This window comes from Oncorhynchus masou, chromosome 12 (genome assembly GCF_036934945.1).
Source record: "Oncorhynchus masou masou isolate Uvic2021 chromosome 12, UVic_Omas_1.1, whole genome shotgun sequence".
In the NCBI taxonomy this organism is placed as follows: domain Eukaryota; kingdom Metazoa; phylum Chordata; class Actinopteri; order Salmoniformes; family Salmonidae; genus Oncorhynchus; species Oncorhynchus masou.
Genome location: NC_088223.1, coordinates 64,553,960 through 64,581,599, shown reverse-complemented (window position 1 = coordinate 64,581,599; position 27,640 = coordinate 64,553,960). Strand labels below are relative to the sequence as shown.

The following is a 27,640-nucleotide window of genomic DNA, read 5'->3' as shown; positions in this document are numbered from 1 at the left end:
AAAAAACATTTTTAAAATGTGCTCCTGGAAACCCATTCCAATCACCAGGTGCATGGCTGTCCATTTGCAATATGTTTCAATGGATATTTACCATCATGAATTTGACATGCTCAAAAATAATGCAGAAATGCAAAATTGACTGGCCCGATGAACTCAGGATGGCCGGGCAGTGATAGTGGTTCCTCTCCATCGCTCGATGTGTTGATTTCATCATGTCCATTTGGTGATGTTTTTCAACTGTTGAATCTTATTGCAAATGTACTGTCCATTTGCAATATGTTTCAATGGGCATTTATCATCACGAATTTGACATGCTCAAAAATACTGCAGAAATGTAAAATTGACTGGCCCGATGAACTCGGGATGGCCGGGCAGTAGTAGTGGTTCCTCTCCATCGCTCAATGGTGACATGAGAGAAGTGAGACTCAAAAATCCTGCAGGATTGTGAAATTGACTGGCCCGATGAACTCGGGATGGCCGGGCAGTGATTCTGGTTCCTCTCCATTGCTCGTTGGTGTTTGATTTCAGAATGTCAATTTGGTGATGGTCTATCACTGTTTAAACATATTGCAAATGGACAAAAGTCAGCCAGCATGTCACTGTCCATCAGTCAATTAGATATCATTCTGACACCAAACTGATATCATCTGACACTAAACCCACTTTTTCCAACTCGTTTAGAAGGCAACTATCAAATATTTCAGAGCAGGCCCATAATTCACAGCACCTTCTGTTCAAACTATAATAAAAACATAAAACACGTAGTTACGTTCTAGCTGCGGGTCCAGTTCTGACATTATGTGTAGGCCTAGCTGAGGCGACCCCAAAACCCAAGTTTTAGCTTGATAGGTTATTTTGAGCCCAAGCAGCGATCTTAATTGGTGCTGAAAATCCACATTTTCCGGGCATTGCTAAGGGGTCCTTGAATGAGCTATCGGACAGAAACGTTGGGGTCCTTCTCTATGGGCCAAGGAGGTTTCAATCCACCTAGTCGTGCGACTCTGGGACTTTTCTAAATGTCGTCCTCTTTGTGATGGTTAAAATGATTTGAAGTTATTGCAAAGGTACGAGGCTGTTCCTCAGTCTGAGAACCTTCTAGAGCCACATAACTCACCGTGCACTATCAACTTGATAGTTCGAACAAAGAGACACTCTGTGTGTCTCGAAGCCCCACACTGTGTCACTCCATCCTTGCTGTGTGTGTGTGTGTGTGTGTGTGTGTGTGTGTGTGTGTGTGTGTGTGTGTGTGTGTGTGAGAGAGAGTTTTTCTTGGAAATATGATGGGAGAAATGACTGATTTACAGTTCATGAGGATTGCCAAATCACACATATGAAGCTTTGGAAAATGTGACCTTTTTAGCCCTTCAAAAAAGGCCATATGACCCCAATTTAAGGCACTTTCGGTTGACACAGGAAGCTGGAAGGGAACACATATCCTCCTTGGGGTAGGCTCTTACAGAATCTTGAATTTTAAGTCTTTACGTTAAGAACTGACTGATTTACAGAGGGTTGAATGAGTGTTTGTGATTTCAGAAAATCGCAGAAGATCACAGAAATATCGCAGAGCTCCGAAACCCGCCTTAACGGATTCATCTAAACACGCCGAAACTGGAACTGTAACTTTTTTGGAGAAAAAAACTAAAATTTCTTTGACCATCACCAATTGTACATTGTACGATTTCTATTAAATTACGATAGATAAGTGGCTGGTTCATTTTCCCTGACACCGTAGGTTCATGTACTTTGACATGAAGCGGTCAAATTAGTGCTCTATTTTTGTTTTTGACCTTTAATCCCAGAAAAATGGCCTTAACTCAAAAAGCGTTGAGGCCTCGATGCCATCTTGTTTCTGGGAAAACAGCCCATTAGCCCAAACCTATGCTCACCAAGTTTCTTCTTCGAAGTCTTTTCCATTTAGGAGAAATGGCCATGTCGTGATTGGTGAGGTTTTGTACATTTGCAATAAGATCCCATTCGCCATCTGGTGGAATTTACAGGGACAGCGGAAAAATTACCAACATTTGAACATTTTATAAAACGGAAACCGAATGTCCGAGAGACTTCGTTCGATGACTTCTGGGAAGATCTGGCCCCGGTGCATGGCCCGCCGCCATTTTACAAACATTCTTGGACGTCCAGTAAGGGACCGTTCGGTTGCAATATGGAGATTCTCATCGATCATACAGCAAATGCCGAAAAGTGCCCTTCATGAATGTAGTGCAGTGGCCTTGCATCTTGTTGACCTACTTGGTGCTCTTTGACTATTCCCTGGTGTTTCAGCAGGTGGTATGGAGAGGAGCTCTGCTCCGGGTTCCCCTGCATTTGAATATCAGATGGAAAAGGCAGGGCCTCACAGAAAAAATCTCTGAACTGCCGAGGGATTTGACTGGAACTCCTGCCAACACAACACGTAATGTTTTTTCAGTGCCCCTTCACTGTCTCTTTCTCTACCAATCTTTCTTTCCCTCTCTCTACCTCTTTCCTCTCTCTTTTTCCCTCCCACTCTCTCTCGCTCCTTTGTGGCAGCCAGCCCTTGTCTCGTGATCTCAACACCTATACTTCTTTTCCACCTACTTGTTAGGCTTGAATTGCAGCCATCTTATTCGCTGTGTTAGGTCTGATACTGACACCACAGCAACAATATAACTAATACCATGGCATGTTTCTTACTGTGTTTTTTCCCTCACTTTTTCCCTGGCCTTGTTTACCAAAGGTCACATGGCCCTCACTCTCTCCTCTTGGGTGCTATGTGTGCGTGTTAACGTGTTGCGTGTGTGTGTAGGTTGGCCACTGTGAGAGCGGTATGTACTGTACATATTTTATCCCACATGAACCTGGTCGTGTAGCACCAGCGTCTACTTAACCCTCCAACACAGATAACCCAGCTACAAATGCTATCATATCACCTTGCATGTGTGATGGGAGTTGTGTGTGTGTGTGTGAGGTTTAATTACTTATGTTTGGGTGATTCAATTACTCTTTCACCTTGTGCTTTATGGCCTTCAACCTACTCACTCACCAGAGACCATTTGCAAGTATAATGAGCTATAGATATACTATTAACGGATACATTGCCAAATCTATATTAAAGTCAATTGGATGATGCCTACTGTAGGTTAGCAACAATGAGTGAAAGAAAACTTTTAAAACAGCTGTTTTTAAATAATGTTTTATTGAACTATTAGATTTGCCAACTTCATTTTTTTACTTCAACATATTTTCAACAACACTATGTTATTTAACTTTTCTAAATGTCAGCGTGAAGGGATATCAGTTTGGAGGGATGTTTAATGAGAGGAAGTGGTGAAGGAGAGGGGTTTTAGTCAAATTTCAGGGAAAGAGGCACCTCCCTCCCTCCCACAGACACAGTAGAGTGAGCACCCAGTGACTAAACTCCCCCAGCCCTGGCGGATTAGCTGGGGCCTCATCTCTCCTCCATCCACCCTCCAATCCATCTACTTCTCCACCCATCTCTCCTCCATCCACCCTCCAATCCATCCACTTCTCCACCCTTCTCTCCTCCATCCACCCTCCAATCCATCCACTTTTCCACCCACCCTCCAATCAATCCACTTCTCCACCCATCTCTCCTCCACCCACCTTCCAATCCATCCACTTCTCCACCTATCTCTCCTCCACCCACCCTCCAATCCATCCACTTCTCCACCCATCTCTCCTCCACCCACCCTCCAATCCATCCACTTCTCCACCCATCTCTCCTCCACCCACCCTCCAATCCATCTCTCCTCCACACACCCTCCAATCATCCACCAGCAGCAGTTCCCACGGGGCCGTTAACTATTGACCCTGCTCAGTCATTATCAGATCAGCATTGGACACACACACACTGGGGCACTTTAACAACATGCAGTGCAGTGTATACACCCACTGGGTCCAGATAACTAACTGTGCTCCGGGAATGATTTGGCCTCATTGTAAAATAATAATACGTGCTCGTACTGTAATGACTGTAGGACGGACATGCTAATCTCTCTCTGTAGGGTTTTCATTCGAGGCTGTGCGATTCAGAGAGAGAAACAGAAACAGAGACAGGGAGAGACAGACAAAACAGACAGAGAGACATAGTGAGTGAGAGAAGAAAGATAGAGAGAAAGAGAGAGAGAGAGAGAGAGAGAGAGAGAAAGCCTAAAGGCCATACTGTCTCCTCCACAGACAGTCTCCTTCAGCAGCACCATCTTCAGGCCCTGAGGGAATGCCAGTGCTTAGCAGCACCCCCTGATCATCATTACTAAACGTGTTGACAGAAATGTAGTGTGTCTCCTAATGAGCTGCTAGCCAGGATCCACTATCATCCATCTAATAAGGGACTGACTGTCAATATTATATTATATTATACTGGATGTGGCACACTTTTTTTTATCATTCTATTATGATACTAAGATTTTAACAAATGATTTAACAATTCAAGTCAAATGTGTAACAATCATGTAATAATGTGAAAGGAAACACTGAAAATGCTATCAAACCCATTCTAATTCAGACAGAGGAATGTATTATGTGTGGTAATCAATTGAAATTCATGGCAGGTGCCATGAACTGCACTGTAATTCTCATGTAGGTGCACAGACTCTGTGTGCAATTCTAATGTTTATAGATACAATACATACTACCAAGGCTGTTATTATTTTAAAACAGTAGGAGACAGGCTTATTTTCAGCGAGTGTGCGTGTGTTTGTATACAGTGTGTGTGTGTGTTTGTGTGTGTGCATGGCCTGCTGCATGTGTGTTTGTGTGTGTCAGACAAAAGGCAGATTAGTGAAAACACAGAGGTAAAATAAGCAGCCTGACCTTGCTGTGAAACTGAAAGGCAATCCTCAATGATCCGCGGGTCACTAGCTTTGTCCTTCAGACAGTTAAAGTACTTCTCATCCCCCTCTCCCTGCCTATCTCTCACTGCTTCTTTATCCAAGCCTTGTACTGCCTCTCCCTCCATCCCCCTCTCCCTGCCTATCTCTCACTGCTTCTTTATCCAAGCCTTGTACTGCCTCTCCCTCCTTATCTTCCCCCTATCCCTGCCTATCTCTCACTGTTTATTTATCCAAGCCTTGTACTGCCTCTCCCTCCTTATCTCCCCCCCTATCCCTGCCTATCTCTCACTGCTTCTTTATCCAAGCCTTGTACTGCCTCTCCCTCCTTCTCATCCCCTCTCCCTGCCTATCTCTCACTGGTTCTTTATCCAAGCCTTGTACTGCCTCTCCCTCCTTATCTTCCCCCTATCCCTGCCTATCTCTCACTGCTTCTGTATCCAAGCCTTGAAACTGCCTCTCCCTCATTCTCACCCCCATCTCCCTGCCTATCTCTCACTGCTTCTTTATCCAAGCCTTGTACTGCCTCTCCCTCATTCTCTTCCCCCTCTCTCTGGCTATCTCTCACTGCTTCTTTATCCAAGCCTTGTACTGCCTCTCCTTCCTTCTCATCCCCCTCTCCCTGGCTATCTCTCACTGATTCTTTATCCAAGCCTTGTACTGCCTCTCCCTCCTTCTCATCCCCCTCTCCCTGCCTATCTCTCACTGCTTCTTTATTCAAGCCTTGTACTGCCTCTCCCTCCTTCTCATCCCCTCTCCCTGCCTATCTCTCACTGCTTCTTTATCCAAGCCTTGTACTGCCTCTCCCTCCTTCTCACCCCCTCTCCCTGCCTATCTCTCACTGCTTCTTTATTCAAGCCTTGTATTGCCGCTTCCTCCTTCTCATCCCCTCTCCCTGCCTATCTCTCACTGCTTCTTTATCCAAGCCTTGTACTGCCTCTCCTTCCTTCTCACCCCCTCTCCCTGCTTATCTCTCACTGCTTCTTTATCCAAGCCTTGTACTGCCTCTCCTTCCTTCTCATCCCCCTCTCCCTGCCTATCTCTCACTGCTTCTTTATCCAATCCTTGTACTGCCTCTCCTTCCTTCTCTTCCCCTTGTCTATTGTCTGTCCCTTCTCTACAGCATTTGTCTTCCTTAGTATCTGTCCATCTGCATTCCTCTTCTCTCCATTTCTTCACCTACAATACCTATTTTTCTGCCATTCCCCCCATTTTTTCTCTATGCAAAACAGCCGGTGTCTACATGTGCCACTACAGACAATAACGTTGGAGTAACATTTATTCAACAGCTATTTTGATACCTCTGTCTTCCTTTCATGTCAGGCTCCTTGCACACGCTAGTCTGCTAGTATAATTTAAAGCTGCATTGCTGCCTGCTTGCGTTCCTCATGACAACACAGGGATGGCACTGATGTGTCTGATACCCCAGCCTGTTCAAAGCCCAGTGAACACTAGAGATACAGAGCAGACATTACAGTCACATTAAACACTTCCCCGACTCTTTGAGTTTTGAAATGTCTGACGCTAAAGAAGGAAGCAGCCAAAGGAGTGGTGCCTTGCCAGGTGAGCAGCACAAGACCCTTGATGTATAGGATGCCTCAAATGTTGCTGCATTCGCTGAAAATTACAAGAGTGTCAGCAAGTTCCTGGTGTCAGTTATGCAATGTCTAATTGCAGAGGTGCATTGCCAGTCCAATACTCACTGTGTGTGTGTGTGTGTGTGTGTGTGTGTGTGTGTGTGTGTGTGTTTGTGTGTGTGTGTGTGTGCACGTGCGCGTGAATGTCAATTCCATGGGGATGAGATTTCAAACTGACATATTTCTGTTTATGGGAAAACATGTCCTGCTAAATCACCACTGATGAGATGTTTGGAATTTGCTTTAACATACTGTAAGTCACCTCTCAGGACAGTGTGTTGTGTGTTGGTCTTACCCTGTGCTGCTAACCAACCGCTGGGATCTCCTTGCTCAAGGGTAGAACAACACCAGCCAGGCAACTACCATTGTCCTGTGATTCACCTCTACTACCATCTGGACAGCATTGTCCGCCCCTACTAATCTAACCTACCATACCGCTGTAGCTCCTACTGTTTAATCAATAATACCAGTGATTGAATGAGAGCTGAGGAAAACACAACAAGATTGACAAACATAATGTTCTATACAGTATGAGGGGATTTGTTAAAGCGTCAGTGGTTAACCGGGGTAAACAAGTCACATGGTTAAGCTCTCTAGAATATTACAACACCTACTGTAGAGAGAGGATTACTATAGAATGTTATATATACGGAAGATAAAAGAATCTATATATACAGTATAAAATCCCATAAATATAGAATACATACAATATGTGGCCGATTTGGCAACTACAGGCTTTTCTTGTGTACCATGGGTGGATTTTTAAGAACATGTTTTATTTATATTTGTCTTTTACATATATATATTAAGTAGACATCAAAACATGAAACTTTACATTTTTGTTGTTGTTTATTGTCTAAAGCATTTAATGTCTGGATTTCACTGTTTCGCAGGTTTTTTTTGCCTTGTCTCACACCCAGACTTGATATTCTGCTATGTATAACACTTAGAATTTTTTGTGTTGATAACTTACAAATATTAAACGCACATGCTAGAAAAAGAGTGAATTTTTTAAAAACTATATAACTATTTGATGTGCATAAGCCATGTATTACTTTTCTTTACACAAAATACAGTTGTCTCACATTATTGTGCCATTACCATTACTCTGAAAAATTGTACAAATGATAGTTTTTTTCAACATTTTACACATCAAGTCACACAAGAACTGGGAAGTGACACTGAAAACAAAGGATATGACATTGTATGATATTATATCTCCACCTTCAAGAAAAGTCACTTTGAATATGTCAAGATAAGATAATATTCTGTATCATTACCGCAATGGCTATAACTAATCTAGATTGTCCTCTATTTTAAATACATCTCATTATGTTTTGGTTGGAATTTATCAAATGTTAGCTGACCATATTAACCAAGTAAACCTTATAACCTGGCCGTTAAATCCCCAAATGTTGCAAATTGTCATTACCAGCACTGTCATAACCACGACAAAATGTGTTGGTAATGACCATTTCCAGGTTATTTCCATCAGAAAGTAACAACTTTTTGAATAAGTTTTGTATAAATTGGGTATATTCCTGCTCAATACTGCTTCTCAAATTATATTTTACTGTCTTTATAGCAATACATTTTTCAATTACATTATTACTGTCTTTACAGCAATCAATGATGTCAGGACCCGGTTACGAACCTGGGTCTCCGGAGTGAGAAACAGTCACTTAACCAACTGAGCCACGAATAGTCAGCAGAACCCAGAAGATGAGGCAGACACAGCAGTACTTAAGACGGTGTATTTAATAAAGTATAAAGGAGAAGTCCTTAAATACAAAAATGGCAAATCCAAAAGGTGGTAGGAATAGCACAAAAAAGCCTCAGGAGATACTCAAAAACAAAAACAGAATTCCACAAGAGCATCCACCGGAATCGACAAGAATACACAGAACACTAGGGCTGGGTGCTAACATACAAACACAGAGCACAGAACTGAGGGAAACTAAGGGTTTAAATACAATCAGGGAAAACGAGGCACAGGTGCAAATAATAATGGGGAACAAGGAAAAAAACATAAGGTCAAAAAGCACAATGGGGGCATCTAGTGACCAAAACCCGGAACAACCCTGGCCAAATCCTGACAGAATCCCCCCCCCTAGGAACGGCTCCTGACGTTCCTACCAGCTCTCTCAGGGTGGAGGGCCCTGAACTGACGAATGAGGTCAGGGTCCAGGATGTCTTTGGCAGGAACCCAGGAGCGCTCCTCGGGACCGTAGCCTTCCCAGTCCACCAGATAATGCCAGGACCGCTGCACCCGGCGGGAATCCAGTATCCGATGGACGGTATAAGCCGGCTGGCCTCCAATGACACGAGGCGGAGGGGGAGGTCTGTCTGCCGGGACAAAGGGAGAAAAAACAGGTTTTAACAATGAAATGTGAAATGTGGGATTAATCTTAAGGGATCTGGGTAAGTGTAGGCGATAAGAAACTGGGTTAACTCTCCTGGCAACCTTGAAGGGACCGATGTATTTTTGGGACAGCTTGCGAGACTCCACCCATAGAGGTAAGTCTCTTGTGGAGAGCCAGACTCTCTGGCCGGGGCGCAGGGTAGGCCCGGGACGGCGACGTCTGTTGGCTTGTTGTTGGTACCTCTGTGAGGAACGCATAAGATTAAGACGGGTCTTCCTCCACATAAGCCGACAGCGTCTGACGAACTTCAAGGCTGAAGGCACTCTGACTTCTGCCTCCTGGTCCGGGAACAATGGAGGAGCATAGCCAAACTGACACTCGTGCGGGGACATACCAGTGGAGGAGGAACGCAAGGTGTTGTGCGCGTATTCGGCCCAAACAATAAAGGATGACCATGTGGACGGGTTGTCACGAGTCATACATCGGAGGGTGGTTTCCAGCTCTTGATTCATCCTCTCTGGCCGTTGGACTCCGGATGGTACCCTGAAGATAGACTGGCAGAAGCCCCCATGAGTTGGCAGAAGGCCTTCCAAAACCTTGAGGCGAACTGGGGACCTCTGTCAGAAACCATATCTTGAGGAATGCCGAAGACTCGGAACACATGATTAATTACCAACTCAGCCGTTTCCTTGGCAGAAGGTAACTTAGTCAGAGGGACGAACCTGGCCGCCTTTGAAAACCTGTCGATTATGACTAGGATAGTAGTATTGCCATGGGATGGAGGAAGTCCAGTAATAAAGTCCAATGAGATATGGGACCAGGGTCTGTGGGGAACAGGTAAAGGGTGAAGGAGTCCTTGAGGGCGGAGGTGAGAAGATTTGCCCTGGCAGCACACGGGACAGGCATTGACGAAAGTGGCAACGTCTTCTCTTATGGTAGGCCACCAGAACTTACGCTGGATGAACTCCAAGGTGCGACCTACGCCCGGATGACAGGTGAGGCGAGAGGAGTGCCCCCACAGAAGGACCTGAGTCCTCACTGCCTTGGGGACAAACAACCGATTGGCAGGACCTCCTTTCGGGTCCGGTTCGCTAGCTTGAGCACGTCTCACGGTATCCTCAACTTGCCACGAGATCGGAGCCACAATCTTAGCAGCAGGAAGGACAGGCATGTCCGTGTCATCTCGAATGGCAGGAGCGTAGACTCGGGACAGGGCATCCGGTTTGAGATTCTTCGACCCGGGCCGATAGGTGAGGATAAACTGGAATCGATTGAAGAAAAGAGACCATCTAGCTTGTCTAGAGTTCAACCGCTTCGCCTGCTGGATATACTCCAGATTTTTGTGGTCCGTAAGCACTTGAAACGGGTGAGAAGCCCCCTCGAGCCAGTGTCTCCATTCCTTCAATGCCATCTTAACCGCTAGGAGTTCACGATCCCCACATCGTAGTTCCTCTCAGTCGGGGTAAGCCGGTGTGAGAAGAAAGCGCACGGATGAAGCTTCTTGTCTTCACCCCTCTGAGACAGGACAGCTCCAACACCAACCTCTGATGCGTCTACCTCCACCACAAATGGTTCATCCGTAGTCGGTAGTATCAGGATGGGAACAGAGAGAACGCGCTGCTTGAGTCCTTGGAAGGCCGTCTCAGCTTCTCTTCCCCACAAAAACCTTGCATTGCCACCCTTGGTTAAAGCTGAGAGAGGGGCTGCCACCAAGCTGAAGTTCTTGATGAACTTGCGGTAGAAGTTTGTGAAGCCCAGGAAATGCTGAACTTCCTTAACGGATTTTGGGGTGGGCCAATCCGCTACCGCCCCTACATTCCTGGGGTCCATTTGGACTCGACCGGGTTCCACTACAAATCCCAGGAATTGTACTCGGGATGAATGGAATTCACATTTTTCCGGCTTAACGTACAGATGGCTGTCCAGGAGGCGTTTGAGTACTTGTCTGACATGCTTAGTGTGTTCTTGAAGGGAGCTCGAAAAGATGAGGATGTCATCCAAGTAAACGAACACAAATATGTTAAGCATATCCCTAAGCACATCGTTTATGAGCGCTTGGAACACCGCTGGGGCGTTGGTCAGGCCGAAGGGCATCACCAAGTATTCATAGTGACCAGTAGGCGTGTTGAAAGCGGTCTTCCACTCGTCACCAGGTCTGATCCGCACAAGATGGTATGCGTTCCGCAGGTCAAGCTTAGTGAAAAAACTGCTTCCTGGAGCAGCTCGAAGGCTGTGGCCATAAGGGGTAGCGGGTAACGGTTACGGACGGTTATGGCATTGAGTCCCCGGTAGTCGATGCAAGGACGTAATCCACCGTCTTTCTTGGCCACAAAGAAAAACCCTGCTCCCGCCGGGGAGGTGGATGGACGCATGAGGCCTGCTTCCAGAGCGTCCTTGATGTAGGTATCCATAGCAGCTCGTTCAGGTGGAGATAGGGAAAAGATCCGACCCCTGGGGGGGGGCAAGTGCCCGGAAACAGGTCGATGGGGCAATCATAAGGTCTATGGGGTGGTAGCATGGTGGCCCTCTGTTTGCTAAACACCAGTTTGAGGTCATGGTAACACTCGGGAACTCGGGTCAGGTCGATGGATTCTAAAGACTCGGGAGTAGAACTCGGGGAATTCTGGAAAATACAAGTAGCTTGGCACGTAGGACCACACTGATTGATAGTGCCCACAGACCAGTCGATGTGAGGGTTATGGCTGTGAAGCCAGGGGTATCCAAGGACGAGAGGGAACTCGGAACAGGAGATCAAATGAAAGTTCATCAATTCCTGGTGTTGTGAAACTGAAAGTCGCAAGGAGGTAGTGACATGAGTGACAAGTCCAGATCCCAAAGGGCTTCCATCCAATGTAGTGACCCTCATGGGTTCACTTAGAGGTTCAGAGGGAACGCCATTCTCCTTCGCCCAGACACCATCCATGAAGTTACCTGCGGCTCCAGAGTCTACCAAGGCTTGAAGGTGAAGCTTGTGGTTGTCCCAGGAGAGGGTGACTGGAATGAGCAGACGGGAGTTGGACAGATGGGAGGAGGTTATGTTTCCCGTTACAGTTCCCCCGGTCTGTACGGGACAGAGCGTTTCCCTGGAGCCCGGGACACGTGGAACGGAAATGGCCCGGTTTGCCGCAATATAGACAGCGTCGCTCCCTCATCCGGCGGTCTCTCTCAGCCTGGGAGATGCGTCCAATCTGCATGGGTTCCGATGGAGCCAGCGAGGATAAAGGTGGGGACTCGGAGCTGGGACTGATAGGGGCTAGAGGTCTACGGTTGAGTTCTCTCTCTCTCAGACGCTGGTCAATGCGTGAGGCCAACTTGATCAGGGACTCGAGATTGTCCGGTGGTTCCCGAGTGGCCAGTTCATCTTGGATAGTGTCGGAAAGGCCTTTCAGAAAGCACACCGTGAGCGCCTCGTTGTTCCAGCCACTTGCTGCTGCCACCGTGTGGAACTGGATGGCATAGTCCGTCACGCTGCGCCAACCTTTGTGGAGAGTCAGGAGCTGTTTGGCTGAGTCAGAACCACTGCTTGGGCCTTGAAACACTTGTTTGAATTCCTCAGCAAAGGCAGAGTAGCTGGCACAGCAGGAACTATGGGCATCCCACACAGCAGTAGCCCAGGCCAGGGCTTTTTCCGACAGCAGGGTGATGATATAAGCGATCTTAGACCGGTCGGTGGGAAACGACGAGGGTTGTAGCTCAAAGGAGAGAGAACATTGGGTGAGAAACCCTTTACAAGCACTTGGATCACCTGAGAACCGTTGGGGAGGTGGAAGACGAGGTTCAGCCAGGGGGTTAACTGCCATGGGTACGTGAATCTGAGGTACTGGGACGGGAACTGTTGCCGGGGTAAGACGATCAGATATTTGCTTAATGGAAGTCAGCATCTCCGACAGAAGATGACAATGTCTAGCCATTAAGGCCTCTTGCTGAACCAGGGCGGCTTCGTGGCGTTGGACAGTCTCCTGGTGGTGGGACAGCATGGCAAAAAGGTCCTGGGAACTGGCTGCCTCTGGGTTCATTTTTGGCTCTGTGTTTCTGTCAGGACCTGGTTACGAACCTGGGTCTCCGGCGTGAGAAACAGTCACTTAACCAACTGAGCCACGAATAGTCAGCAGAACCCAGAAGATGAGGCAGACACAGCAGTACTTAAGACGGTGTATTTAATAAAGTAAAAAGGAGAAGTCCTTAAATACAAAAATGGCAAATCCAAAAGGTGGTAGGAAAGCACAAAAAAGCCTCAAGAGATACTCAAAAACAAAAACAGAATTCCACAAGAGCATCCACCGGAATCGACAAGAATACACAGAACACTAGGGCTGGGTGCTAACATACAAACACAGAGCACAGAACTGAGGGAAACTAAGGGTTTAAATACAATCAGGGAAAACGAGGCACAGGTGCAAATAATAATGGGGAACAAGGGAAAAAACATAAGGTCAAAAAGCACAATGGGGGCATCTAGTGACCAAAACCCGGAACAACCCTGGCCAAATCCTGACAAATGATATGGTAGATATCCATTTCCACCACAATGTACACATATTTATTAATAACAAATATATTTACACATTAGTTATCACACTTCTGTCTGCTTCAAGTGTAAAGCACTTACATGTTCCCAACATAAATACTGTAAAAAGTATAAATGTATAACAATTTAAACAAGAAATTGCATTGTTGATGCTACTGTAGCTTTATTGTATTATTTTTTAATGTGGTCGTATCACATCCTATAGACCAATAAACCCAATAATACAATAAAAACAGTGTTTTTCTTTCAGTGTTAAACAAAAAATGTTATGTTCTATGATGCGATGGTAATGACATTTGCAGAAGGTGTTTTGGGAGAACTGAGTCAAATCCATGTATTGTTGAAAAAATAGTCACAGCAAATACCAGTGCAGTTCTTGACAAAATTAGAAATGTATTTCTGTTGATAATGGTTTATTCAAGAAACCTTTTTTGGGGAATATAAGAAATGCCAAAAGTGCCCTTTGTTGCAAAATCACCCATATAATACATACAATGCACTAAAGAGACATTTTAAATGACTCAAAACGATCCACACATACAAGACATGTTTGAGGAAATTACAGGACAGAACATGCTGAATAGATGGACAGAACTCATAAAAGTGAAATGTACAGAGATCTATGTTACTTCTCCACCCATCCCTTCCAATAACCTACACTTGTGATACTTAGTATTTGCACAGGCCCGGATATTGGTCAAATTTCCAGACAGATTTCCAGTAATTGGGGATTGACGCCACAAGACTTTATCTCAGAATAAATGACTGGCTTGCAGCCCCCCCCCCCCCCCCCTTCCCCCGGCCAGGCCCCATTGACACAGTGGACGCTTCTTTTTCTAACCCTGACCTTGATCCCTGATAGCTATAGCTCCTGCAAACAGGAATAGTCAGGATAACAGGATACAAATACAGCTTAGAAATGGCAAAGGAGACATAAGATGTACATAGATGTACATAGAATGCCTCGGATAGGTAACTACCGTCATAAATTGAAGGGGAAAAGAAGATTCAGAACAGTTTTCAAAAGCACAATGTCTGCTCTGGTCCTGTTGTGAAAGGCTAATAATGCGATATCTTAATTACATTACTTCAGGTAGCCTCTATAGAGCTATATTTACACTACCAGTCAAAAGTTTGGACACATCTACTCATTTAATTATTATTATTATTATTTTTTTTACTATTTTCCATATTGTATAATAATCGTCTCAAATAAAACTGTGGAGGACCTCGGCGTTACTCTGGACCCTGATCTCTCTTTTGAAGAACATATCAAGACTGTTTCAAGGACAGCTTTTTTCCATCTACATAACATTGCAAAAATCAGAACCTTTCTGTCCAAAAATTATGCAGAAAAATGTATCCATGCTTTTGTTACTTCTAGTTTGGACTACTGCAATGCTCTACTTCCGGCTACCCGGATAAAGCACTAAATAAACTTCAGTTAGTGCTAAATACGGCTGCTAGAATCCGGACTAGAACCAAAAAATGTGATCATATTACTCCAGTGCTAGCCTCCCTACACTGGCTTCCTGTCAAGGCAAGGGCTGATTTCAAGGTTTTACTGCTAACCTACAAAGCATTACATGGGTTTGCTCCTACCTATCTCTCTGATTTGTTCCTGCCGTACATACCTACACGTACGCTACGGTCACAAGACGCAGGCCTCCTAATTGTCCCTAGAATTTCTAAGCAAACAGCTGGAGGCAGGGCTTTCTCCTATAGAGCTCCATTTTTATGGAATGGTCTGCCTACCCATGTCAGAGACGCAAACTCGGTCTCAACCTTTAAGTCTTTACTGAAGACTGATCTCTTCAGTGGGTCATATGATTGAGTGTAGTCTGGCCCAGGAGTGTGAAGGTGAACGGAAAGGCTCTGGAGCAACAAACCGCCCTTGCTGTCTCTGTCTGGCCGGTTCCCCTCTTCCCACTGGGATTCTCTGCCTCTAACCCTATTACAGGGACTGAGTCGCTGGCTTACTATGGCTCTTTCATGCCGTCCCTAGGAGGGGTCCCCCCCCACCCCCAGCCTCCAGTATTTATGCTGCAGTAGTTTACGTGTCGGGGGGCTAGGGTCAGTTTGTTATATCTGGAGTACTTCTCCTGTCCTATCCGGTGTCCTGTGTGAATTTAACTTCTTGAAACTCTCCATCCCGGATCCGGGTTTGTGACTAAAGCCTCAGGCTCATTAGCATAACGCAACGTTAACGATTTCTGAAAATCGCAAATAAAATGAAAATAATGCGTCTGCTCTCAAGCTTAGCCTTTTCTTAACAACACTGTCATCTCAGATTTTCAAAATATGCTTTTGAACCATAGAAATTGACTAATTTGTGTAAGAGTATGCAAAGCTAGCATAGCATTTTGAGTAGCATTTAGCACGCAACATTTTCACAAAAACCAGATAACCAAATAAATAAAATCATTTACCTTTGAAGAGCTTCGGATGTTTTCAATGAGGAGACTCTCAGTTACATACCAAATGCGCAGTTTTTCCTGAAAGCGTCTGTGTGTAGGAGAAATCGTTCCATTTTCTACATTGCGTCTGGCTACCGAAACGAACCGAAAATTCAGTCACCTACAACGTAAAACTTTTTCCGGATTAACTACATAATATCGACCGAAACATGGCAAACGTTGTTTGGAATCAATCCTCAAGGTGTTTTTTCACATATCTCTTCATTGATATGCAGTTCGTGGAAGCTTGCTTTCCTCTCTGTATCCCATGGAAAAATACTGGCAGGTGACTTTTGCGCACCAATGTCGGCGGAGGACACCGGGCGGACACCTGGTAAATGTGGTCTCTTATGGTCAATCTTCCAATGATCTGCCTACAAATACGTCACAATGCTGCAGACACCTTGGGGAAACGACAGAAAGGGCAGGCTCATTCCTCTCGCATTCACAGCCATATAAGGAGACAATGGAAAACAGAGCCTCAAAAATCCTTGTCATTTCCTGGATGCCATCTCATCTTGGTTTTGCCTGAAGCTCACGTTCTAGGGCACGCACAGAGAATATCTTGGTATTTCTGGACACGTCAGAGTGTTTTTTTCGAATGCTATCAATTATATGCATAGTCAAGCATCTTTTTGTGACAAAATATCTTGTTTAAAACGGGAACGTTTTTCATCCAAAAATGAAATAGCTCCCCCATAGATGTAAGAGGTTAAGTATGCTCTCTCTAATTCTCTCTTTCTCTCTTTCTTTCTCTCTCTCTGAGGACCTGAGCCCTAGGACCATGCATCACGACTACCTGACATGATGACAGTTCCGGTTTCAACTGTTCTGCCTGTGATTATTATTATTTGACCATGCTGGTCATTTATGAACATTTGAACATCTTGGCCATGTTCTGTTATAATCTCCACCCGGCACAGCCAGAAGAGGACTGGCCACCCCACATAGCCTGGTTCCTCTCTAGGTTTCTTCCTAGGTTTTGGCCTTTCTAGAGAGTTTTTCCTAGCCACCGTGCTTCTACACCTGCATTGCTTGCTGTTTGGGGTTTTAGGCTGGGTTTCTGTACAGCACTTTGAGATATCAGCTGATGTACGAAGGGCTATATAAATACATTTGATTTGATTTGAAAACATCAAAACTATGAAATAACACACATGGTATCATGTAGTAACCCAGAAAGTGGCAAACAAATCTAAATATATTTTATATTTGAGATTCTTCAACGTAGCCACCCTTTGCCTTGATGACAGCTTTGCACACTCTTGGCATTCTCTCAACCAGATTCATGAGGTAGTCACCTGGAATGGATTTCAATTAACAAGTGTACCTTGTTAAAAGTTAAGTAAGAAAAACAATTCCACAAATGAATGCATTTGCGCCAATCAGTTGTGTTGTAACAAGGTAGGAGTGGTATACAGAAGATAGCCCTATTTGGTAAAAGACCAAGTGCATATTATGGCAAGAAGAGCTCAAATAAGCAAATATGACAGTTCAAATATGACAGTTCATCATTACTTTAAGACATGAAGGTAAGTCAATCCAGAACATTTCAAGAACCTTGAAAGTTTCTTCAAGTGAAGATGCAAAACTATCAAGCGATATGATGAAACTGGCTCTCATGAGTTACCCAGAGTTACCTCTGCTGCGGAGGATAAGTTCATTAGAGTTAAATGCACCTCAGATTGCAGCCCAAATAAACGCTTCACAGAGTTCAAGTAACAGACACAACAACTGTTCAGAGGAGACTGCATGAATCAGGCCTTCATGATCGAATTGCTGCAAAGAAACCACTACTAAACAACATCAATAAGAAGAAGAGACTTGCTTGGGCCAAGAAACACGAGCAATGGACGGGTGGAGATCTGTCCTTTGGTCTGCTGAGTCCAAATTTGAGAATTTTGGTTCCAACCACTGTGTCTTTGTGAGACACAGAGTAGGTGAACAGATGATATCCACATGTGTGGTTCCCACCATGAAGCATGGAGGAGGTGTGATGGTGCGGGGGTGCTTTGCTGGTGACACTGTCAGTGATTTATTTAGAATCCAAGGCACACTTAACCAGCATGGCTACCACAGCATTCTGCAGCGGTACGCTATCTCATCTGGTTTGCACTTAGTGGGACTATCATTTGTTTTTCAACAGGACAATGACCCAACATACCTCCAGGCTGTGTAAGGGATATTTGACCAAGAAGGAGAGTGATGGAGTGCTGCATCAGATGACCTGGCCTCCACAATCATCTGACCTCAACCCAATTGAAATGGTTTGGGATGACTGCAGAGTGAAGGAAAAGCAACCAACAAGTGCTCAGCATATGTGAAAACTCTTTCAAGACTGTTGGAAAAGCATCCCAGGTGAAGCTGGGTGAGAGAATGCTAAAAGTGTGCAAAGCTGTCATCAAGGTGGCGACTTATTTAGATTTGTTTAACACCTTCTTGGTTACGACATGATTCCTTATGTGTTATTTCAAAGCTTTGATGTCTTCACTATTATTCTACAATGTAGAAAATAGTAAAAATATAGAAAAACCCTTGAATAAGTCAGTGTCTCCAAAATTTTGAGTGGTACTGTAGGTGGAGCTGTGTCCTTTTATGTTTAAAAAGGCTCTATTGGAGGACCCCCCCCCCTCTCTCACACACACACACAGACGCTGACACAGACACAGGGTGATGGATCGATTGCGGAGTGACAGAGGTGAGGAAATAGAGAGAGATTCAGGATTTACATCTTCCTCTGATAAACCCCCCAATGATAAAGAGACTCCACACTGACAAGGACACAAACACAGGCCCCGTTTGGCCGACGAGGAGTTAAAAGATTTGCAATCCTCTTTTCTAGCTCCTTTCTCTCCTTTAAAAAAAAGCAGACTTCAACGCAAAGCGAAAAACCTTTGTGATTGATTTAGTTTATTGACCTCTGCAGAGATTTAATACGAAGGTCGTTTCCTGCTAGCAGACCGAGCGCCGGTGGGGTCCCCAGGTGACATGGGCAAGGTCGCCCATCTCCCTCCAGTTAACAATATATTTGTCACACGCAGTGTGTTAGCTCCCGACACAGTGCTACTCCCTTCCACTTGATTAGCGGAACCAATAAGGGCTGCCAAAGATAATAAAGTAGACATTGGCTTCAGGAGATATGTCAAATGTCTCCAGCATCTCTCCCTATCTCACACACACCAGATACGCACACACAGACACATGTGCACATTCACACTCCCCTGCCTCCCAACCTCCCCTCCTCCTCCCTGTTCTTGTTTTATTGTTTCCCAGATGAAGGTTAAAGGGAGATGCTGAACAGACAGAACAGCCTGGGGGCCTCGGAGGGCGGCTGAGCCATGGTACTGGGGTGTGGCTGTGGGCATTATTACTGTCACCAGCTCAGCCCCCTCTCCGCTCTGCATGGTGGTGTGTGTGTCACAGGGGTGAGGCTGCTCTGCCACAGGGCCAAGGGGCCACAGCGTCCCACGCACATATGGGGCCAGCAGAGGGGTGCTGGTTCTTGACCGAGCCTTCACTGATAATAATCAAGGAGAGCTATCGAGCCTTATTAGCCCTGCCGTTTTGCCACGATGAAGCACCGCCTCGCAGCAGCAAACACAGGTGAATTATGGGGGAATGGTGAAATGCATTATGGTTCAGGGTAGCAAATAGTTTATGGTACAGTGTCGCAATTAAGTTGGGGCAGATTGTGAGGATAGAGGTGCCGGTAATGGAGGGTTTAAATCTTTGGGGCCGCTCGTGTCTTAAGTGCTACATTATTGATTTGAATGTATGAAAGTCCAGTGATAATGGAGTGTGTGTGTGTGTGTGTGTGTGTGTGTGTGTGTGTGTGTGTGTGTGTGTGTGTGTGTGTGTGTTTGGGCAGGGGATGACAGATGGATGAGGGTAGCAGGCTGTGCTGCTGCATGTGTGTGTCCTGTTTGTCCTCTGACTGACTGGACTACTTTGCATGACGAGGTCAGAGAAAGGTGGTGTTTACAGCTATATATGGGTAGTCTACGTGAGACGGTAGCCTACATGAGATAACATCAATATAATCCCTCTGCAACATTTTACTAAACACATTAGTATGCTTTAATATGTAAACATAAATAACAGGAGTATAATTTCATTAAAATTGCTTCACAAATTTGTATCAGAGTAAAGGAATTACTGCATGTTGTTAATGTGTTGTCATACTTATGTAGGTATGATCACGGGGCTGTTGGTAGAGGCTCAGAGACATGTTGAATAACCAACATCTGGCTTGATCTAGTACCATGACATGTGAATGAGATGAAATAACAGGAAAAGGGGACACCACAAAATGCCCATATACACTGGAAAATGCTCTACATTACAGTATGTCAGTGAAAGCATTTGAACAGTATCGATATCACTCCGAATAAACATATGGAGACGGTACGGCGAGAGGTGAAATTTGCATTAGCAAGAAGAACATTAGCATGATCTATGATCACACTGAAGAAAGACACAGTACATTCTCATTAAACTAATACATTTGGAGCGTCTATAACGACATTCTATTCCTGACCTTCTCCCTCAACTGCCCACCCACCATCCATAACGCTGCTGATTTCTTTCTATAAATCATTGTTCCTCTGCAATCATTTCTCTATCACTACAATTAGGCTCTCAATACTGGACATCATGTTTGCTAAATCCAGATTAACTCAGGCCACCAACACTTCCATAGAAAATGTGAAGAGGATGAATGAATGAATGAAGACAATCGTGGCTATCATATTTCAGACTGTGAACACCGCTACAGTAGATCTTAAGTACTACATTACAGTAAGTAGCCTACTGCTCATGGCTATACAATGAATGAATGAATGAATGAATGAATGAATGACATTTTATTTTTGTGTCAAATCGCCAATTGGCAACCCATCCCTTATGTGGTTAATTGACACAAACAAACATTACAATAATTCACTATGGTAATTAAATAATTATTCTTCCGGTGTTCTCTGCAGTGAGCATGGCATAAAGAGTAAAAAAAAAGTAAGGTAAAAAATCAATACATGATAGTAAATAAGGTTATCCAAACAATATTTAAATTCCTAGAGCAGTAAAACAATATACATTAAGTTGATGTCGGAAGTTGACATACACCTTAGTCAAATACATTTAAACTCAGTTTTTCACAATTACTGACATTTAATCCTAGTAAAAATTCCCTGTCTTAGGTCAGCTAGGATCACCACTTTATTTTAAGAATGTGAAATGTCAGAATAATAGTAGAGAGAATTATTCATTTCAGGTTTATTTCTTTCATCACATTCACAGTGGGTCAGAAGTTGACACCACTCAATTAGTATTTGGTAGCATTGCCTTTAAATTGTTTAGCTTGGGTCAAACGTTTCAGATAGCCTTCCACAAGCTTCCCACAATAAATTGGGTGAATTTTGGCCCATTCCTCCTGACAGAGCTGGTGAAACTGAGTCATGTTTGTAAGCCTCCATGCTCGCATACGCTTTTTCAGTTCTGCCAACAAATGTTCTATGGGATTGAGGTCAGGGCTTTGTGATGGCCACTCCAAAACCTTGACTTTGTTGTCCTTAAGCCATTTTGCCACAACTTTGAAGTATGCTTGGGGTCATTGTCCACATGGAAGACCCATTTGCGACCAAGCTTTAACTTCCTGACTGAGATGTTGCTTCAATATATCCACATAATTTTCATTCCTAACGATGCCATCTAGTTTGTGAAGTGCACCAGTCCCTCCTGCAGCAAAGCACCCCTACAACATGATGCTGCCACCACCGTGCTTCACGTTTGGGATGGTGTTTCTTTGGCTTGCAAGCCTCCCCCTTTTCCCTCCAAACATAATGATGGTCATTATGGCCAAAAAGTTATATTTTTGTTTCATCAGACCAGAGGACATTTCTCCGAAAAGTAAAATCTTTGTCCCCATGTGCAGTTGCAAACCGTAGTCTGGCTTTTTTATGGTGGTTTTGGAGCAGTGGCTTCTTCCTTGCTGAGCGGCCTTTCAGGTTATGTCGATATAGGACTTGTTTTACTGTGGATATAGATACTTAAGTACCTGTTTCCTCCAGCATCTTCACAAGGTCCTTTGCTGTTGTTCTGGGATTGATTTGCACTTTTTGCACCAAAGCACGTTCATCTCTAGGAGACAGAATGCGTCTCCTTCCTGAGCAGTATGATGGCTGCGTGGTGCCATAGTGTTTATACTTGCATACTATTGTTTGTACAGATGAACGTGGTACCTTCAGGCATTTGGAAATTGCTCCCAAGGATGAACCAGACTTGTGGAGGTCTACATTTTCTCGGGGTTCTTCGCTGATTTCTTTTGATTTTCCCATGATGTCAAGCAAAGATGCCCTGAATTTGAAGGTAGGCCTTGAAATACATCCACAGGTACAAATCCAATTTCCTCAAATTATGTCAATTAGCCTATCAGAAGCTTCTGAAGCAATGACATCATTTTCTAGAATTTTCCAAACTGTTTAACAGCACAACTTAGTGTATGTAAACTTCTGGCCCACTGGAATTGTGATACAGTGAGTTATACGTTAAAGAATCGGTCTGTCAACAATTGTTGGAAAAATGACTTGTGTCATGCACAAAGTAGATGTCCTAACAGACTTGCCAGAACTATAGTTTGTTAACAAGAAATTTGTGGAGTGGTTGAAAAACAAGTTTTAATGACTCCAACCTAAGTGTCCGTAAACGTCCGACTTCAACTGTACATACATACATAACATAACATATACAGATAAATAAATACAGAAAAAAAAACAGAAGTCATTTGAACCCAGTCTGGCACAAAGAGAAGATTCATATGGGGAGACAAGCCTATACACCATCTATATACACACATGCCATTTACCACATAGAAGCTAAATATTTTTACAATGTAATTATAGGTAGCCCTTTTTCTTTTATTCCAGGCTTTATCTAAATATTACACAAACGGATATACACAATGAAAAAAAAAATGCAATTTCTCCTCATCACTCAGCTACATAATGCCAGGGTATATTGGGTATGCTTTCTGGAATAAGCGCAAGCGTATATAGTGGTATAAAGGGCAATAGAAGATACAACTAGTTTCATTCTCTATTTCTTTGAGGTCACAATAGTTACATCATCTTTCCTCTTACAAATGCTCATCAAAATAGTGGTATCACTTTATTTGACCCTGGCTGGCATTAGAACAAAGTTGCCTAGTATTACATGGAAAACAAGTATAATTACTATGGGTATGCATGCATAGCCCAACTACTGCATGGATTGTGCCATTCATATTATTATGATTTTTATGAAAGGACAATATGACTGACCACCTACAATAAGTTACCATCATTTTTTACTTGAATAATAACATGATGTCTGACCAACACAGAGGAAGGCTGGGGGCATGTCTGTAGTCTGTAGTCAAGCCATAGGTCCTCTCTCCTCTGGGTAACCCCAGCATCATAGCAAGGATAAAGGCTACCAGTGAAGCAGTATAGTGGGGCTAGTGAGGCTAGAGATGCTATAGAGGCTGGAGAGGCCACCAGTGCAGACAATCATTGACCTCTTCATTAATGTGGACTGGGGCAGACCTCTAGGGTAAGGGCTACACTTCCAAAGTAACTCTGCGGCTCTGACCTCATTTGCAACCAGACAAGCCTATTGTAACAGCAAATATAACAATATTGATTTTGCAAGTGGCAACAGTGCTGTGCGTCTTATTGATCAGGATCAAGCACTTATCACTCTGGAGACCCAGAGTGTGCTGTGTTAAGCGCAGGTCTCAGGTCTTAATTACGACAGTGGCCTTCGCTGGGTTCCGGCCCTAATGATGGACCAATAATACTATTGAGTTTGACCTTAGCTATTGGCTGTATGACCAATGCATGGGATCAGATTAATATCACCCTGCATGCCTGACAGCTTATAGCTCAATATTTTAGCAAACAGAGTTGATATGTGTTTCTCTGTAACATTGAACAACATCTACAATTTATATACTTTGTCCATGTAGTGTGATTTAGATTGTGAGTGCTAGTGGTCAATGGTGAGAAGTTCCCTTGGCCTTGGTGTATTATCCACATACCATATACAGTAACACTATCTTACTATGGAAGCTCTATGACACAGTCATGATTTTCTCTTCTATAATCAGGGTTCTGCTTGCATGCGCTTCCCCATTATCATGGTTGTTTTGGTACTTCCCTTATGTGCGACACTTTTTTCGCAAGCTAACTTTTACTATACAATAGGTCAATATAGTCTACCAGTCTAACTGTCTATCCTGCCCTGTATCAAGTGGTGCAGTAGAGTGTATACGAAGGTATATGCTGTATACCCACTTATTTTTCAGTGGGCATTGCGTATACTCCCATCTTAATATGCGTATCAAAGTAGTGTAGTGGAGGTATTTGCCCTATCAATTAATGAGGTTGATGGAACCGATTAGAATTGTTAGCTTAAATTGTTGATAAACTATTCATTATTCATATTTTAGCCACAGCAATGTGCTCACAGTGGTTGGCCTACCCTCGAATGTTCCAAAGTGCAATTTGCAGGAAAACACTGTTCTAAAATGCACACCGCACATATCCCTTAGAAATGTAGAAAGTGTTTGGGGTTGCTATCATGGGTTAATAATATGACTAAGATAATGCTTTGGCTACTAGACAATGAAAAACAGGATAAAGAAAACCAATAGAACAGGAGAACGCATACAAGGAAGTCTTTGCCACTATGTTTATATGGTGGGATTTTGGCTATAGGCTACTTTGAAGCAAGGTAAGACATGCCTCATAATATGAAGAAAAACGTCCAGGTTTTAAACAATTAAGGAACAGGAAAAATATAGCGATGCTAATAACTGTTTTCTTGTAGATTAACTGCTTTCTCAAATACCTTCTCAATTAAATCTTAACTAGCTACAAAATAGCCCATGCCTACCTGGCAGAATGATATCATGATTATTTTCATCAATCCAGTGGCCGTTAGTTTTGCAAACTCCATCTCATGTGCTACAGAAATACCATTAACCAAACAACAGTGCAAGGTGCCTGCATACCTGAATTACATGGTAACTACACTAAGAAATATACATTTCCTATATCTTCCCCGGGCCATTTTGCATGAAAGAACAGCGAAGACGAGATATGCAGCTCAAACAGCTCCCCTATTGATCTTGTTTGGGAACAATAAAACTATCCTACCTAGACTAGCCTACAACACCACAATGCTATGAATAATTGCATTATTGTTTTATAGTGAGTACAAAATCCTACTATAGGCTGCATTGAAAATGTAATTTGAATACTGGCACAAAAGCCCTGTTATTTGAATGTTTCATCACATTTGGATCAGTTGTGGGTCTAGACTAGAGTGTTGGGCCAGGAACCTAAAGGTCGCTGGTTTGAATCCCTGAGCCGGCAAGATGGAGAAATGAGCTGTTCTGTCACTGAATAAGGTAGTTAACCCCGAACAACAACAGCTCCCTGGGGGCCGATGGTGTCGATTAAAGCAGCCCCTTGCATCTCTCTGATTTAGAGGGGTTGCGTTAAATGTTAGACACATTGCATTCAGTTATACAACTGACTAGGTATCCCTTTTCCCTCAACAGTTTATAAGGTCTAGAAATGCAGAGTAGCGGGCCAGTCTGGCTGTATTTTTACTTCTAATACTGAAGTCGCAAGGTTGATTTTGATTTTTTAAATAAACACAGGGTCGCTACAGTTATTGTTATTTGTGGTCATAAACATTATTTTGAGTTCCTTCTATGAGGAGGAGGGTGTGCAAAAACATTTTATGTACAAGGGGAATGTGATGTGAAAATATCTTTTTATGTGGGGAGGGGAGTGGATAATGTTTTAAGGCACCTTTTTATTTCACCTTTATTTAACCAGGTAGGCCAGTTGAGCACAAGTTCTCATTTACAACTGCGATCTGGCCAAGATAAAGCAAAGCAGTGCGACACAAACAACATAGAGTTACACATGGAATAAACAAACGTACAGTAAATAACACAATAGAAAGGTGTGTACAGTGTGTACTAATTAAGTAAGATTAGGCAGGTAAGGCAATAAATAGGCCATAGTGGCAAAATAATTACAATTTAGCAATTAAACACTGGAGTGATAGATGTGCAGAAGATGAATGTGCATGTACTGGGGTGCAAAGGAGAAGAAAAATATATGGGGATGAGGTAGTTGGGTGGGCTATTTACAGATGGGCTATGTACAGGCGCAATGATCTGTAAGCTGCTCTGACAGCTGATGCTTAAAGTTAGTGAGGGAGATATGAGTCTCCAGCTTCAGTGATTTTTGCAATTTGTTCCAGTCAGCAGAGAACTGGAAGGAAAGGCGGCTAAAGAAGGAGTTGGCTTTGGGGATGACCAGTGAAATATACCTGCTGGAGCGCATGCTACGTGTGGGTGTTACTATGGTGATCAGTGAGCTGAGATAAGGCGGGGCTTTACCTAGCAAAGACTTATAGATGACCTAGAGCCAGTGGGTTTGGCAACAAATATGAAGTGAGGGACAGCCAACGAGAGCATACAGGTCGCAGTGGTGGGTAGTTTATGGGGCTTTGGTGACAAAACGGATGGCACTGTGATAGACTGCATCCAACAGTTTAACCTTGAGTTGGACCAGCCCAAATAATAGTGAATCAGCAATTCAAAACGTTTGAGTTGATTTTCTGACCGATGCATGTTACATTTGGATTGGTATGGGGTCGGCCAACTGATGCAGTCATATCTTAAACATTTGAATCAGGGGCCAATGCGTATATTGGTATTGCTGTCTAATATAGTACTGTGTTACAGTGGGGGGAAATCAAATAATGTTTCTGTTTGCTAACTTAGCAAGCTATGTAACTAGCTAGGTAGCGAGCTAAACAACTACCAACCACTAAGAACCATTTCTATTACTAAAAGTAGAAGAGGTTTTACCATTGGAGATCTTTTGTATCTTGATTGTAAAGCCTATTCATTTTATGTCCTAGATAGGGTTGGCTACTAAACAGCAACCCTTACAAAAATGTACTCTACCATGGTACTACTATGGTACTTTAACTTATACCATGGTAGAGTCTGAATCATGGAAATATACCATGGCTTTAGCTCTGAAGTATGATGATACTACCATGTTACTGCCATTGCACCTAAATATTACCATTGTATTGCACCTGCTTCTCATCCCCGGCGTCGGTCCTTACAAAATGCAAAATACATTTTGCCATGAGATGGTTACTTTTTGTTGCCATTTTAAAGCACATTTTCTGCAATTCTACACATTTTGTCATGGGTTGCAGAGAACATTTTCCAGTTTTAAAGCTAATTTCCTGCAATTCTACACATTTTGCCATGTCTCATGTGTGTTCATGTGATATTTTAGTGACTCAACATTACAACAAAATCAATGGGCTAAAGAAACGAGCTAAAAAATGTTAGCTGACATGGGCTAGTTGATCTGTAAATTTATGACGTGTTATAAATAAATCAAATCAAATTGTATTTGTCACATGCACCGAATACAACAGGTGTAGACCTTACAGTGAAATGCTTACTTACAAGTCCTTAACCAACATTGCAGTTGTATTAAAATTACCTAAAAAATGAAAAAAATTAAAGTAACAAATAATTAAAGAGCTGTAGTAAAATAACAATAGCTAGACTATATACAGGGGGTACCGGTTAGTCTAGGTAATTGAGGTAATATGTACATGTAGGTAGAGTTATTAAAGTGACTACGCATAGATAATAACAGAGAGTAGCAGCAGCGTAAAGGGGGGGCAGTGCAAATAGTCTGGGCAGCCATTTGATTAGCTGTTCAGGAGTCTTATGGCTTGGGGG

General features: G+C 43.5%; 1 long non-coding RNA gene across 1 annotated transcript in view; it reads right to left on the bottom strand.

The window, feature by feature from the left end:
- Positions 1-8,470: 8,470 nt before the first annotated feature.
- The window catches only part of LOC135550660 (uncharacterized), a 61,542-nt gene continuing 42,372 nt past the window's right edge, over positions 8,471-27,640 (bottom strand). Inside the window, exon 4 of the long non-coding RNA XR_010457129.1 lies at positions 8,471-8,809. This is a non-coding gene — a long non-coding RNA (uncharacterized LOC135550660). The remainder of the gene's footprint in view (positions 8,810-27,640) is intronic.